Below are 15,787 nucleotides of genomic sequence, written 5' to 3'. Positions count from 1 at the left end.
AGATGATAATCAAGGGGTCCGAAAGGTAATAGATGGTGTGTTGATGATGAACTCCTTTCTCTTGTGCTTCAAATGATAGTCTCCCCAACACTCAACTCTCTCTCACAGATTTGGCTATGGTGGAAAGATGATTTGAGTGGAAAGCAACTTGGGGAAGGCTAGAGATCAAGAATGTCTTGGTCTCAACACATCAGTAGGTGGTTCTCTCTCAGAAAATGAGTAATGGAAGTGTAGATATGTTCTGATGGCTCCCTCCACGAATGAGTAGTGGGTGGAGGGGTATATATAGCCTCCACACGAAATCTAACCGTTACACACAGATTCCCAAACTCGGTGAGACCAAACTATAAACCTCGGTCAGACCGATTCAGTTCAAAATGTGAACATTAGGATTTTTGGTGGGACCGACATGATCAACTCGGTAAGACCGATGTGCTAGGGTTAGGGCATAACTTGATCTCGGTGAGACCGATCACATGAACTCGGTGGGACTGATTTAAGCAGTAGACAAACAGAGAGTTGTTTAGGCAAACTCGATGGGACTGATCCGCTCATTTCAGTGAGACCCAAACGTTACAAAAAGGAAACAGAGAGTTTGCATTGTGAACACGGTGGGACTGATAGCTCATTTCGGTTAGACCGAAACATTACGAAGGGAAACCGAGAGTTTGCAATCCCATCTGTGTGAGACCGAGATCCCTATCGGTGAGACCGAAGTGATTAGGGTTTGTGGCAGTGGCTATGTCAAATGAACTCGGTGGCGCTGGATAGATCAAATCGGTGGGACCGAGTTTGACTTTTAGGTTTAGAACATATGTGGAAATGAGAAAGTGGCTGAGGGTTTTGGAGCATATCACTAAGCATTTTGAGCAAGCAAGTCATAAAGCAACACCTCATCCCCTATTAATAGAATTGACTTTCCTAAAGACTAAATGTGATCTTGGATTACTAAAATAAAAATTTAGAGTCTTGAGCTTGTTGCGACTATGTATCGTTCACATTTTGAGGGGTCCACGTCTCTACTCCATGCCATGCCAAACATAGAACTTTCTGAAATGATCATCTTGAAAGGGTATTAGTTCAATGAGCTATATGTTGTTAGGAATTACGAAAACCACCCAGGGATTAGTTGCACTTTCAATCTCCCCCTTTTTGGTATTTGATGACAACATATAGATCAAAGCTTCGACAAATGATAATAAGAATGAAATACATCGTCGCTTTGAGAAGTATGTGATAAGCTTTGGACTACAAATGCACTATCAATTAGGATCATGGGTTACTCTTCCATGTCACATACATCTTGGTGGAGCGCTCAAAATGATAGAATACGAAATATGCACTCATCGCCAAGGCAAAGTGAATGATCATACATAAGGAATAGAGAATATCATCATCCAAGCACAAACATTAAGTATGATATGATCAAACACATGGCCATAAAAGTATCTCACACACATAAAGTATCATCCAAGCAAGCAAGCAAATAAGTAGCAAGTAGTAAAAGAGGCAAAAAGAAGCAAAGCTCTCTCTCTCTCTCTAGAAGCTTATGATCTATACACTTTCTCCCCCTTTGGCAACAAGTTACCAAAAAGCTTGAAAATGCATAGTGCTATGAGGCTCTCTAAGCTTGATCTTCGGGAGGTGGCGTTGAGAGGACTACAAGGAAAAATGCATCTGTTGAAGTTGATGGAGCTGGTGGAGTTGCAACTGGAGGGGCAACAGAAGTTGTGGCTGCAGGTGCTGACGTAGTAGCTCATGTGTCTATCACTAGCACTGCTACAGACCTCTTTGCCCTAGGCACTCTGCGAAAATCATCTGTTGTTGTGTTCCCTTTCCACTCCTCAGCTTCTTCTTGGAGCTGCTCAACTACTGTTTGCACCTCTGTCACCTTCAAGTCAAGATCATATAACTTTTTTCAATGATCCTCTCCAGGCTCTCTTGATTCTGAGTCAGGGTGGCCACGCCTTTCTCAATCCTCAAAGTGGCTTGAATAAGATATCCAAGTTGATCTTGCTTTGACTTGAGGAAAACATGTGAAGCTTCTTCAGCACCTGGCATCTTGGCTGCCTTCTCAGCTTGTGCTTTTTCCTTCTTCTCTTAAGCCTCAACTGATGTGGGATCTTCAGCATCCATGACAACTGTGTTGTCCTCAAAGTCAGGCCTCAAGGGAAGGTGCTCTTTATCCAATAGATATACACCTGTGCCCATCTTGGAATTTATGAGCATTTAGATGTGTGGAGCATACCCACATGATCTTTTTTGGTCAGCAGCTGTTCTCTTGACTGTCTCAACAATCAAACTCATCACCTTGAATTTTTGTGGCACATCAAACAACTAAAGCAAGTTGATGGAACGACCTTTGATCATCATGTGATCTCCAGATTTGGGCAACAAGGTGTGCCTCAAGATTGTGTTCATGGTGGCCAATCCAGACAATAGATAGTACACTGACCCTAGCTTGTGTGTTTCCAAGGCCTTTGTAGGAATCTCCTTGTACATGTTGGCCATGGAGTTATGATCCTTCTTCTTCTCATCATAGACATCAATGTCACTTTCAGCTTCCTTAGGATCATTAATGAGCTTGGCCCACTCAGCAATAGTAGAATGGTACCTTGTACCTTCGGACATCCAGACAATCTTGCAATCTGGGTAGAAATGAGCTGTAGAATAGAATTGCATTATGAGCTCATCATTCCACTTGGTCAACTTCTGACCCACAAACTTGTCAACATCATTGGATTTGAAGCTCTCATGTACTCCTGGAAAATGATCCTTGTTGGCATCAATGTATTTCCATTATACCCACTTCATGTCACACATTATGGGCTTCTTATCTAGGAGTACAGTCTAATAAAAGTCCTACTGTTCCTTGGTGTGAAACTTGTAGTCCACAACAGTCTTTCTCCTCACAGCATATGGATCTGATTGTCTCCACAATCTGAGACTTGCATCCTTTCTCTCTTTCACGTTCTCAGGAACTGGATGACTTTCATCATGATCAGGAATCTTTGGCTTTAGTTTTCTGAGCACTTGGGCTTCCTCTTCTTGTTTTTCAACCTCAGGCACTAGGGCCTTGTTCTTCTCTGCAGCAGGAATGTTTCTAGTGATTCTCTTAGGAGCTTGAGCAGGAGCTTTGGGGGTAGTCTTGGGCTTTGAAGGAGCAACCCCAGACTTGATGGCATCCCCCATCAGCTTTTGGGTTTTGGCAGGTGGTGCTTCTTGCTCTTCCTCCTCCTCTACTGGGTCACTCATCATAGTGGATTTGCCAATAACTATGGCCTTTGTCTTTTTGACCCTCTCCTTCCTTTTCTTGCCTTCACTAGCAGCTTGTTTCTCACTTGGTTCAGCTGGTATTTGTCTTGAGGCTCTGGCCTTTGACATTGGAACTCTTCTGGTAGGAGCCTTCACTTTCATACCTGGCTTAGTTGAGGTAGCAGCACCATTACTTTTTGAGCACTTTCTTCTTTGGGGTCACTTCCTGAACTTCAAAGTCTTCATCCTCAGAATCTGAGGTTTTCTTCTTCCTCTGCCTTGTTGTTGCTTTAGGCAGGTTGCTGGGAGTGCTTCTGCTCCCTTCATCAAAGATGCCAGAGGGACTAGTGCCCTCACTCAGATTCACCTGCTCCTCAGACAAATTCTGGCTATCACTCTGATCAGACATTCTGACACAGCAAGCTGACCCTGTGAGTAGTTATAGATGAGGTAGAGTGGATGAGCATCACAAAGTGCAGAGTTTTTGCAAAAAAAATGAGTCAAAAACTTGGTTTTAGTTTTCCACAGAAAGCATTTCAGAGCTACCGATTTGTAAAACTCGGTGACTCCGAAGCAACTTTGGAGTCTAAACTCATGGAATCGGTCAGACTGAGAAACAGTTTGGTGACTCTGAGATTGCTAGGGTTTCACAAAGTACTGAACTCGGTCACACCGATTTGCAAGATTTGGTTAGACCAAAAATTACAAGTGCAATGGCCTAAGACAAATCGGTGAGACCAATTTCTACAATTCGTTAGGTCCGAGATGAGTTCGGCGGAAACCTAACCCTAAATTTTGGAATCAAAACTAATCTAAAGGAGGTTTTCATTGGATGGATTGATCTCAAACTTGTCAAGAACCATGGCATTGTCTCTGTGCTAAGAGTTGGATTGAGAAAACACAGAGGATCGAGCCCATATCCTAACTTGGTGATGTGCTCACTACGGTGGCAATGGCGGTGCAGATTTCCTTTGACGGCGGCGGAGACCAGCGGCGGGAGGTCGCTGGCGACGAGAGGACGATCCGGAGACCCGATTCGGCAGAGCAGGATTGTGCGGGCGAAGAGTTTTCTGAGAAATTTCCAAAGTCTGGCCCGTGGGTATTTATATCATGACCCTGTCATTGTGACCGAGTGGAACAACTCTGTGGCACCGAGATGCAGAATCGCAAGCGGTTACTGCCACTCAGTGTGACCGAATGGTTCTAATCGGTTGCACCGAGATTGAAAACCTAGATCAGCTCAGTGAACTCATTATGACCGAAAATGATGTATTGGTCAGACCGAAATGCATAGAGAGGTTTTGGAAGTTTAATGTCCATGACGAATCGGAACTCCGAGTGCTCCTCACCCAGAGGGTTCGAATTTGACTTAGATCAAACTTTGTGATGTAGCATGAATAGTGTTTGAGATGAGAAAAGCATAGATAGCTAGAGGGAGTACTTAGGCATTCTTGTCCATCCATTTGGCAAAAGAAAAAGAGCCATACATACATAAAAACAAATGGATGTCCTCGAATGAAGAAAATTATGCAATCAACATGCTCACACAATAAAATGGCAAATGAAATATGTGGCAAAGCATGCACAAACACTCTAGTATCTATCAAGCAATTGGCGATGACTAGGTCATCTATATATGAGTGTACTGACTTAGGAGTCAAATGAGAACATTTGATCATAGGTCATACTCATTGTTTAAGCACAACTGGGGTTACCTCTTTTACATAAAGCATTGTTGTGTTCACACCATTAGAGCCGCTCTAGCTCAATTCTTAGAGTAAAGCTCCGCCTAGATGTGATATCACCCCTAAGAGGGATGAACTAACCTTGGGTTTGGTCGATGATGACTTCATGTAGGTGTTGAGGATGTGGATTGTCATTGTTGAAGCAAATCATTTGGAGCAATCCATTGGAGTTAGTTGCACTTTCAATATCTACATGGGTTAGTCCCACAAGGAACAAGCAAGGATATCCACAGACATAGAGTGAAGCACACACATAATGATGTCCATGAAAGAATTAGATTACCTGGTCCCTTGTCTTACCAACAAGAGGGCTTGTGACTCCTTGAACTATTGCAAGATGTGGAAGTTGTTTGCACTTGTTCTCACCGAAATGGATATGAGTGAAGTATATTGGCAGAGTCACCCTCAAGAACTATCTAGTTCTTCTTCTTCTTCGAGATCCACGTCATCTTGATGGGAATCCTTGGGGTTGTAGATGCACTTGATGAAGTAGAACTTGATGTAGACTTGGGAACCCACTTGACCAAGACCTTTGGAGCATCTTCAAATGCATCAATCTCCTCTTGAAGCTTGTCCTTGCCTTTTAGCTTGTGGTCTTGTGGTGGAAGATCATCTTGAGCTTGTGTCCCCTCGAAGGAAGTAGGATCATACTTCTATTGTTGAGGAACAAACTTCGTCTTGTTGTATTGATCTTCTTTCCACTCAACTCCATTTGCATTGAACTTTCATTCAAAACCAACACCTTGATTCTACCGATGCCTTCCTTGCTTCCGCACAATTTCCACAAATTGCTTACTTCCGGAAAGGCTCTTGTAAACAACTTTCTCTATAATTCCATTCAATAAGCAATTTTCTTGGTTAAGTGTAACTTGGCTAATAGAATCATTAGTGGAATCAAGAGAACTACTAGAAGAAACAATATTGGATTTAGCATTATTATTGTTACAACTAGAAGAAGAATATTTCTTACTCTTGTTGCTAGATTTTACTTGTGGCATATAAGTAGACAAGAGTAAACGCTTGGAAATGTAAGAAGAACTTTTCTTCCGAAGATCATCATTGATGGCCTTTAAGAACCCATGTTCTTGCTCAAGGTTGAGCTTTTCGAAGCGTAGCTTCTCATGAGTTTTTAAAAGTTCTCGATGATTTTCCAAAGTAGTTTCATGAGATAACTTAAGAGTGTTTAGTTCTTTAGTTAGGCTCTCAATCTCCTTCTTATCATTGTCATTCTTTTCATCTTGATTAGCATGATTAACAGCAATTTCATCATAGTATTCATCACTAGAGTTGGCAACAAGTAAATCATCATCACCTAGCAAAGCATCTTCATCACTATTGAAATCAACATACTCGGGGTGTGATACCTTGGGGCCTTTAGCCATGAAGAATTTCCCAATTCCTTCATTTGGTGACTCAAATGTGTCATAAGAGTTGGTTGACACAAGTACTAGACCGGCAACACCTTCATCTTGAGTATATTCGGATTCAGAGTGATAACTTCTCTCAGAGTGGTGGTCGGAGTCGGAACCGGATACCCATTCACCAACATGAGCATGATGTCTTCGTTTTGTGTAGCTACTTGATGACTTGTCCTTCCTTTCTGAATTCTTGCTTCTTCGAGAGGTTCTTCGTTCATAACGATCATCTCTACTCCTTCTCTCTCTTGGAGGTGATTCTTCCCTTTTGCTTCTCCTTTTAGGTGAGTCTTCTCTTCTTTTGTAGGGAGCCGTACACTCATTGGAGTAGTGTCCGGGTCTTCCACAATTGTACCAGTTTCGCTCACGACTAGAAGATCTTCCGTCATTGTAGGACCTTGACTTGGAACTTCTTTCCTTGCTTCTACTCTTGTAGAATTTGTTGAAGTTCTTCACCATTAAGCTCAATTCTTCATTGAAGGCTTGTTTCTCACTTGATGATGTAGGAGCATCACATGTGGCTTTGTAAGCACCACTAGACTTGTTGTGAAGCTCTTCTTTATCCTTGAGTGACATCTCATGAGCAACAATTCTTCCAATGACTTTGATTGGCTTGAGATCTTTGTAATTTGGCATCATTTCAATCAAAGTGCACACAGTATCATATTTTCCATCCGAGGCTCTTAAGATTTTCTTTATGATGAATTTGTCGGTCATCTCTTCACATCCTAAGCCGGCAATCTCATTTGTGATGAGAGCAAGCCTAGAGTACATTTCAGAGACACCTTCACCATCCTTCATTTTGAACTTGTCAAGATTACTTTGAAGCACATCCAACTTGGATTCCTTGACGGAGTCGGTACCTTCGTGCATATCAAACAAAGTATCCCAAATTTCCTTTGCATTCTCAAGACAGCTGATTTTGTTGAATTCTTCGGGGCACAACCAATTGAAGAGAATATCGCAACCTTGAGCATTGTATTGTAGCATCTTCAATTCTTCCACAGTAGCTTCACGATTCGGTTCTCTCCCATCGACGAATTCACCTTGCAAACCAATACACACAATAGCCCAAACGGTGGGGTTATGTCCAAGAATATGCATTTTCATCTTATGTTTCCAACTAGCAAAATTTGTACCATTGATAACCCACAAGTGTAGGGGATCGCAACAGCTTTCGTGGGTAGAGTATTCAACCCAAATTTATTGATTCGACACAAGGGGAGCCAAAGAATATTCTCAAGTATTAGTAGTTGAGTTGTCAATTCAACCACACCTGGATAACTTAGTATCTGCAGCAAAGTATTTAGTAGAAAAGTAATATGATAGTAATGGTAACAGTGGCAAAAGTAATATTTTTGGGTTTTGTAATGATTGTAACAGTAGCAACGGAAAAGTAAATAAGCAAAGAACAATATGTGAAAAGCTCGTAGGCATTGGATCAATGATGGATAATTATGTCGGATGCGATTCCTCATGTAAAAGTTATAACCTAGGGTGACACAGAACTAGCTCCAGTTCATCAATGTAATGTAGGCATGTATTCTGAATATAGTCATATGTGCTTATGGGAAAGAACTTGCATGGCATCTTTTGTCCTACCCTCCCGTGGCAGCGGGGTCCTAATGGAAACTAAGGGATATTAAGGGCTCCTTTTAATAGAGAACCGGACCAAAGCATTAGCACTTAGTCAATACATGAACTCCTCAAACTACGGTCATCACCGAGAAGTATCCCGATTATTGTCACTTCGGGGTTGTCGGATCATAACACATAATAGGTGACTATAGACTTGCAAGATAGGATCAAGAACTCACATATATTCATGAAAACATAATAGGTTGTGATCTGAAATCATGACACTCGGCCCCTGGTGACAAGCATTAAGCATAGCAAAGTCATAGCAACATCAATATCAGAACATAGTGGACACTAGGGATCAAACGCTAACAAAACTAAGTCAATTACATGATAAATATCATCCAACCCATCACCGTCGAGCAAGCCTACGATGGAATTACTCACGCACGGCGGTGAGCATCATGAAATTGGTGATGGAGGATGGTTGATGATGACGACGGCGACGAATCCCCCTCTCCGGAGCCTCGAACGGACTCCAGATCAGCCATCCCGAGAGAGATTAGGGCTTGGCGACGGCTCCGTATCGTAAAACGCAATGAAACTTTCTCTATGATTTTTTTCTCCGCGAAACGGAATATATGGAGTTGGAGTTGAGGTCGGTGGAGCATCAGGGGGCCCACGAGACAGGGGGCGCGCCCCCACCCTCGTGGACAGGGTGTGGGCCCCCTGGCATTGATTCTTTCGCCAGTATTTTTCTTATTTTCCAAAAGTAATCGCCGTGGATTTCCAGGTCATTCCGAGAACTTTTGTTTCTGCACAAAGATAAGACCATGGCAAATCTGCTAAACAGCGTTAGTCCAGATTAGTTTCATTCAAATCATGCAAGTTAGAGTCCAAAACAAGGGCAAAAGTGTTTGGAAAAGTAGATATGTTGGAGACGTATCAACTCCCCCAAGCTTAAACCTTTGCTTGTCCTCAAGCAGTTCAGTTGATAAACTGAAAGTGATAAAGAAAAACTTTTACAAACTCTGTTTGCTCTTGTTGTTGTAAATATGTAAAGCCAGCATCCAAGTTTTCAGCAAAGATTATGAACTAACCATATTCACAATAACACTTAGGTCTCATGTTTACTCATATCAATGGCATAATCAACTAGCGAGCAATAATAATAAAACTCGGATGACAACACTTCCTCAAAACAATCATAATATGATATAAGAAGATGGTATCTCGCTAGCCCTTTCTGAGACCGCAAAACATAAATGCAGAGCACCTTTAAAGATCAAGTACTGACTAAACATTGTAATTCATGGTAAAAGAGATCCAGTCAAGTCATACCCAATATAAACTAATAGTAATGCATGCAAATGACAGCGGTGCTCTCCAGCGGGTGCTTTTTAATAAGAGGGTGATGACTCAACATAAAAGTAAATAGATAGGCCCTTCGCAGAGGGAAGCAGGGATTTGTAGAGGTGCCAGAGCTCGGTTTTAAAATAAAGATAAATGATATTTTGAGCGGCATACTTTCATTGTCAACATACCAACCAAGAGATGGCGATATCTTCCATGCTACACACATTATAGGAGGTTCCCAAACAGAATGGTAAAGTTTATACTCCCCCTCCACCGACAAGCATCAATCCTTGGCTTGCTCGAAACAATGAGTGCCTCCAACTAACAAGAGTCCCGGGGGAGTTTTGTTTGCAATTATTTTGATTTGATTTTCTTAAAGCATGGGACTGGGCATCCCGGTGACCATCCATTTTCTCGTGAATGAGGAGCGGAGTTCACTCCTCTTGAGAATAACCCACGTAGCATGGAAGATACAAACATCCCTAGTTGATACATGAGCTATTCGAGCATACAAAACAAAATTTCAGTTGAAGGTTTGGAGTTTGGCACATACAAATTTACTTGGAACGGCAGGTAGATACCGCATATAGGAAGGTATGGTGGACTAATATGGAATAACTTTGGCGTTTATGGAGTTTGGATGCACAAGCAGTATTCCCGCTTGGTACAAGTGAAGGCTAGCAAAAGACTAGGAAGCGACCAACTGAGAGAGCGACAACAGTCATAAACGTGCATTAAAATTAATTTACAGTGAGTGCAAGTGAGTAGGATATAATCCACCATGAACATAAATATCGTGAAGGCTATGTTGATTTTGTTTTCAACTACATGCGTGAACATCTGCCAGGTCGAGTCACTCAATTCATTCAAAGGAGGATACCATCCTATCATACCACATCACAACCATTTTAATAGCATGTTGGCACGCAAGGTAAACCATTATAACTCATAGCTAATTAAGCATGGCATAAGTAACTATAATCTCTAATTGTCATTGCAAACATGTTTATTCATAATAAGCTGAATCAGGAACGATGAACTCATCATATTTACAAAAAACAAAAGAGGTCGAGTTCATACCAGCTTCTCTCATCTCAATCAGTCCATTAGATATCGTCATTATTTCCTTTCACTTGCACGACCGAACGGTGTGTATAATAATAATAGTGCACGTGCATTGGACTAAGCTGGAATCTGCAAGCATTCAATTCAAGGGAGAAGACAAAGTAATATGGGCTCTTGGTTAAATCAACAATCATGCATATTGGAGCCACTAAACATTTTCATTATGGTCTTGTCCTCTCGACCCCCAAAAGAAAGAAAAGAAATAAAACTATTTACACGGGAAAGCTCCCGACAAGTAAAAGAAGAACGAGAAATCTTTTTCGGGTTTTCATTTAATTACTACTACAAGCATGGAAATTAAACTAACTAATTTTTTTTGGTTTTATTAAGATCTATTAAACACACAAGAAGAAAACTAGAAAAAAAATTTAAACTAGCATGGATAGTACAATGAAAGAGTATGAGCACCGACAACTAGAATAAGTGTGTGAACATGAATGTAAAGTCGGTGAGAAATACGTACTCCCCCAAGCTTAGGCTTTTGTCCTAAGTTGGTCTATTGCCCAGGATCACGGCTACTCTCCCTGGTGTACTGAGGAGTGTCATTTGGATACCACTGGCTAGCGATCTCCTCTGGGTCCCACTGATAACAGGATGGACGATAAGGGTCCAGTGGAGGTTCCGGCTCAGGCTCTGGAGCGGATGTCTGGCCTCGATGCGCGTACACAGCCTCCGGCGGAAAAGGTAATGGCCTGCAGTTAAATCAAACAAAGAAGGCGCATGCAGGGTAATAATCTCATTGTGTTTCTTATTAAATCTCAGGTTATACAGAAGCATCTTATCATCGTTGTAAACAATAAACTCATGCGCTACCATGCTTCTATAGTCTAAAAAGGTAGAGGGCAGCAGCGTTTCATCTTTCTCATAATGCCTACTAGGTATCTCAAAATGTCTAGCAAGGCCTACAGCATAGATACTTCCAAAAATGGGGCCCTTTGTACGGTTTAGGCTTAACCGTTTAGCAATAACGGCACCCATACTAAAAGTGTTATCACCGAATAAGGCATGAAGTAAAATAATATTATCAGGAACACTAAAGTTTCCACTATTTCCACGACCAATTAAGCATCGACTAGCAAATGTGGCAAAGTAGCGTAAAACATGAAAATGTAGCATGGTTCCTCAGTTCCTCTACAGTAATAGTGTTAACAAAACCATCCACATCTTTATGATTTGGTTCATCTAAGCTGCCTTCAAAGGGTATTCTACAAACCGCACAAAAATTATGTAATGACATTTCCTTAGTCTCATCATATAAATGAAAAGATACTGAAGGAGGTGATTTCTTAGGATAATAGTAAAAGTTTTGCACGAAAGTATTGGTAAGTAAGAGATACTGTTCGATCCGGTCGTAGAGGAAGTTGGTAAGGCCCGCATTTCCAGCCAATGAATAAAAGTCTTCATAAATCCTGGCTGCTCTCAAGAAATTATCACATGGCCACTCACACGGCCTTACTTCCGCTATGCGAGGAAGATTATACTTGGCCTTTTCTTTCTCCTTAGCTGGTTTATCCTTGGAGCCTTGACTAGAAGAGCCCCTCAATAATCTCCTCATCATTTTTTGAAAATTTCTGAAATTTTTAGTAACTTCAAAATAAAAGTGAATCAAACGAAACAAGATTCATAGCAACTACTCCTACAAGTGCCTAGAGCCTATATCATGCATTATAATTTCTTGGGACCTCATAAATTTGACATGCAAGCTCAAGAACAGGGTCACCTACGCAGCAAAAAATTGCAATGAATAAAGCACTATAACAAAAACTAATTGGACCAATGGAGGAGTCACGTACCAAGTAACAATCTCCCAAAGCAGTTTTGTGAATAGAGCTTTGAGCAAGGATATCGAAAATTGCAGCAAAATGAGCTAGAACTCGTGCTTGAGCTGGATGGTGATTTTTTTTGGGAGGAAGATGGAGTGTGTGGGTGCAGGAGTAAGTGGAGGGGGCCACCATGGGCCCACGAGACAGGGGGCGCGCCCTGTAAGAGTGGGCGCGCCCTGGACCCTCATGGCCAGGTGCTTGCCCCCCTGCTGTGTTCTCAGTACCTAAAATCCTCATATATTCCATAAAAAATCATACTAAATTGGCAGGGCATTTGGAGAACTTTTATTTTCAGGATATTTTTTATTGCACGGATAATTCAGAAAACAGACAAATAATACTATTTTGGCTTTATTTATTCTAAATAACAGAAAGTAAAAAGAGGGTACAGAAGGTTGTGCCTTCTAGTTTCATCCATCCCATGATCATCAAAAGGAATCCACTAACAAGGTTGATCAAGTCTTGTTAACAAACTCATTCCGAATAACATGGAACCGGATAAATTTCGAATAACACTAATTTACCTCAACGGGGATATGAACATCCCCTATAATAAGAATATCATATTTTTTCTTGACAGTAGGAAGAGGAAATTCAAAACCTCCAATAGTAATAGTTGGAATTTTTCAAATAGAATTTATGCTATGAACTTGAGGTTGCTTCCTCGGAAAGTGTATAGTATGCTCATTTCCGTTAACATGAAAAGTTACATTGCCTTTGTTGCAATCAATAACAGCCCCTGCAGTATTCAAAAAAGGTCTACCAAGGATAATCGACATACTATCTTCCTCGGGAATATCAAGAATAACAAAGTCTGTTAAGATAGTGACATTTGCAACCACAACAGGCACATCCTGACAAATACCGACAGGTATAGTAGTTGATTTATCAGCCATTTGCGAAGATATTTCAGTAGGTGTCAACTTATTCAATTCAAGTCTATGGTACAAAGAGAGAGGCATAACACTGTGATGCCCGGATAATTAAGCTACAATAATTCCCCGCCGTTGATGCCACATCATCATGATTACTGTTGTTAAACTCGCGATGTTTCAAACCCACTCTATATTCTAAATTCAAAATCAAGTCAAACTCAAAAGTTTTTCAAATGTCTAAAATAAAATGTTCATCATGTGGCAAATTTTCATTTGTTAATATTGGTGGTGAACCAACTTTTTGCAAAGTGGTTTAATGCCCTGATCTAAATAAAATAGAAATATAAAAAGGGGTTAAGTTAAATAAAAGTGAAAAAAAGAAAACCTCCCCCTCACCCTGGGCCGCTTGGCCACCCGACCAACTAGGTCGGCCCAGCAGCAGGCCCAGCTTCCCCGCAACAGGTCCTACCCTCCCCTGTTCCTTGGGTGCACCCGACCGCGCTCGCCCGTGCCTCCTCGATCCCCTCTCCCAATTCTCCCCGCCACTCCACCCACCTTGCTCTTGCCCTCACCCGTCTTCCCCTCCCCACCGTTTCCACCATCTCCCGAGCGCGGCCGTCGCCGACGCGCTTCACCGTGGCCACCAGTCGGCCCTCGTCTTCTGCCACGCCGTAAAGCCTCTTCGTCGTCTACCACGCCGCCTGGTGCCAGGTTGGAGCCAGGGAGGTCTACAACGTCGGATCCATTCGTCGTCTTCCTCGGGTCGCCGCCACCGCGTTCGACTCCGTCCACCACCTTGTTGCTACTAAGTCGCCACCGGGCCACCGTGCGCCTCCCCGGTGAGCTCGCGCCCCTCCTCCCTTTCCCCGTGTGCCCGCGCTCCCTCTAACTCGCCTCATAGATGAAGCTGGCTCCGACCGCCATCTTTGGTGGTCACCTCGTCGCTACAGCCCTACTCCGGTCGGAGACGCCACAGTTCGATGCGCCTCGTCGCCCTCGACCAAACGCGCCCGCCCTGGCTGCCCGCCGGTGCCCCGCAGCCCTGCGGCGCCCGCTTTGCCTCGGTGTTGCCCCGCGCACGACCTCGCCCCTCCTCTCTCTGTTGCGGACGCACTCCGACGCCCGTTTGAGGTCACCGCCCGCCCGCGAACCGCTCGGTCCCTCCCGTCTTGGGTTGCCGCTAGCCCCCAGCTGCGGCCCCGTGTCGGTGTAAAACGACACCTATGGGATCAAGGGGATCCCTTCTACGGTTGCGGGGCGCTGGAAGTGGTGAGGAGAGCAGGATCAACAGTCAGTGCAAACACACGGGTCGTTTACCCAGGTTCGGGCAGCGAAGATGCGTAATACCCTAGTCCTGCTTTGGTGGTTGTATATCTGAGTTCTTGTGGAGTTCGAACTAGCTACAGGGAGTGTAACTTGTCCCAGGGTCCGAATCCTGCTCCTGGATGCCTTGGGTCTCCTTTTATAGGTAAAGGGATCGCCACAGTGGCACCAGGAGGTGGCATCGAAGTTCTGTGGCTGAGCTTATCACTAGCCATACGGGACAAAGCGCATATGCGCAGCTTAGGTGTCCCCTTGCTTTATTGGGGGACGGGGGAGAGGCCCGTCCCGTCCCTCGCCGCTCCTCCTTGCTTCGACATGCGCCCCGGCCAGTAATGCATGCGGCGCCATGTAGGCAGGCAGGCAGCTGAGGTGGCGCAGTGGTGGAGCCTCCAAGAAGATCTGCATGCCACCACGTAGGCACATGACGAGTTGGCGAAGGAGCCTTTTGTTGACATGCAGGTGCCTGCCCGGCTGGTGGGCTGGCAGCTGCATGGAACTGGCGGTGGAAAGCTTGGCGGGCGCAGACCTGGCTGTGGCCTCGCGGATGCTTCTGGCAAGGGCCTTGCTGGGGCCCCGGCAAGGGTCTTGTCGTGGCATCGTGGTCATCCCCGGCAAGGACCTTGCCGGGGGCCTTGTGGATTCCCTCGGCAAGGACGTTGCCGAGGCTCGTTGCATTTTACCCTTCTGATCAAGAGTGTTGTTCTTGTCTTCACAAAGATCTGCATGCCACTATAGAGGTGCCTCCCGAGCCCTGTCCCAACGTAGTAAAATAGCGTTGGAGGTCGTGGGCTCAAATGTGGCTCGCTCTGTTGGTGTCGGGGCGAGCTGCCCCGGCAAGGGCCTTGCCGGGGCTGTGGAGGCCGCCCCCGGCAAGGACCTTGCCGGGGAAACCTTCCCTGTCCCTCTGCTCTTTGTGGCCTTGGTCTTGGTGTTGTTTTTGCTTCTGTGCTTACCTCGGTTCACCTCCCTGGCCTTGCCAAGCGTGGCCGTGGCGCGTGGCTCCGACTGCCCGTGCACAAGTAAAGGGGTAGGAAAGGAGAGCCCCTACTTTTGTACACCGATAGGAGCCCCCGGGCATGGGCCACACATAAGCGCAACACGTTGTTGGGTCAGGCCCAGAACGGTGCACGGGCAGGCGGGGCGGTTTTTACCATGGTGAAATTTCCCGTCCGCTGTGCTTCCCCACGACCCGTGCGCGACGTGGGGGTCGTGTGTGACGTGGGGGTCATGCGTGGGGTGGTTCCCGCACGCATGCGTCACGTCGCAGTTAATGGGAAAGGAAGTGGCCCGTG

Source organism: Triticum aestivum, chromosome 1B (assembly GCF_018294505.1).
Source record: "Triticum aestivum cultivar Chinese Spring chromosome 1B, IWGSC CS RefSeq v2.1, whole genome shotgun sequence".
In the NCBI taxonomy this organism is placed as follows: domain Eukaryota; kingdom Viridiplantae; phylum Streptophyta; class Magnoliopsida; order Poales; family Poaceae; genus Triticum; species Triticum aestivum.
This window is presented reverse-complemented; position numbering follows the sequence as displayed.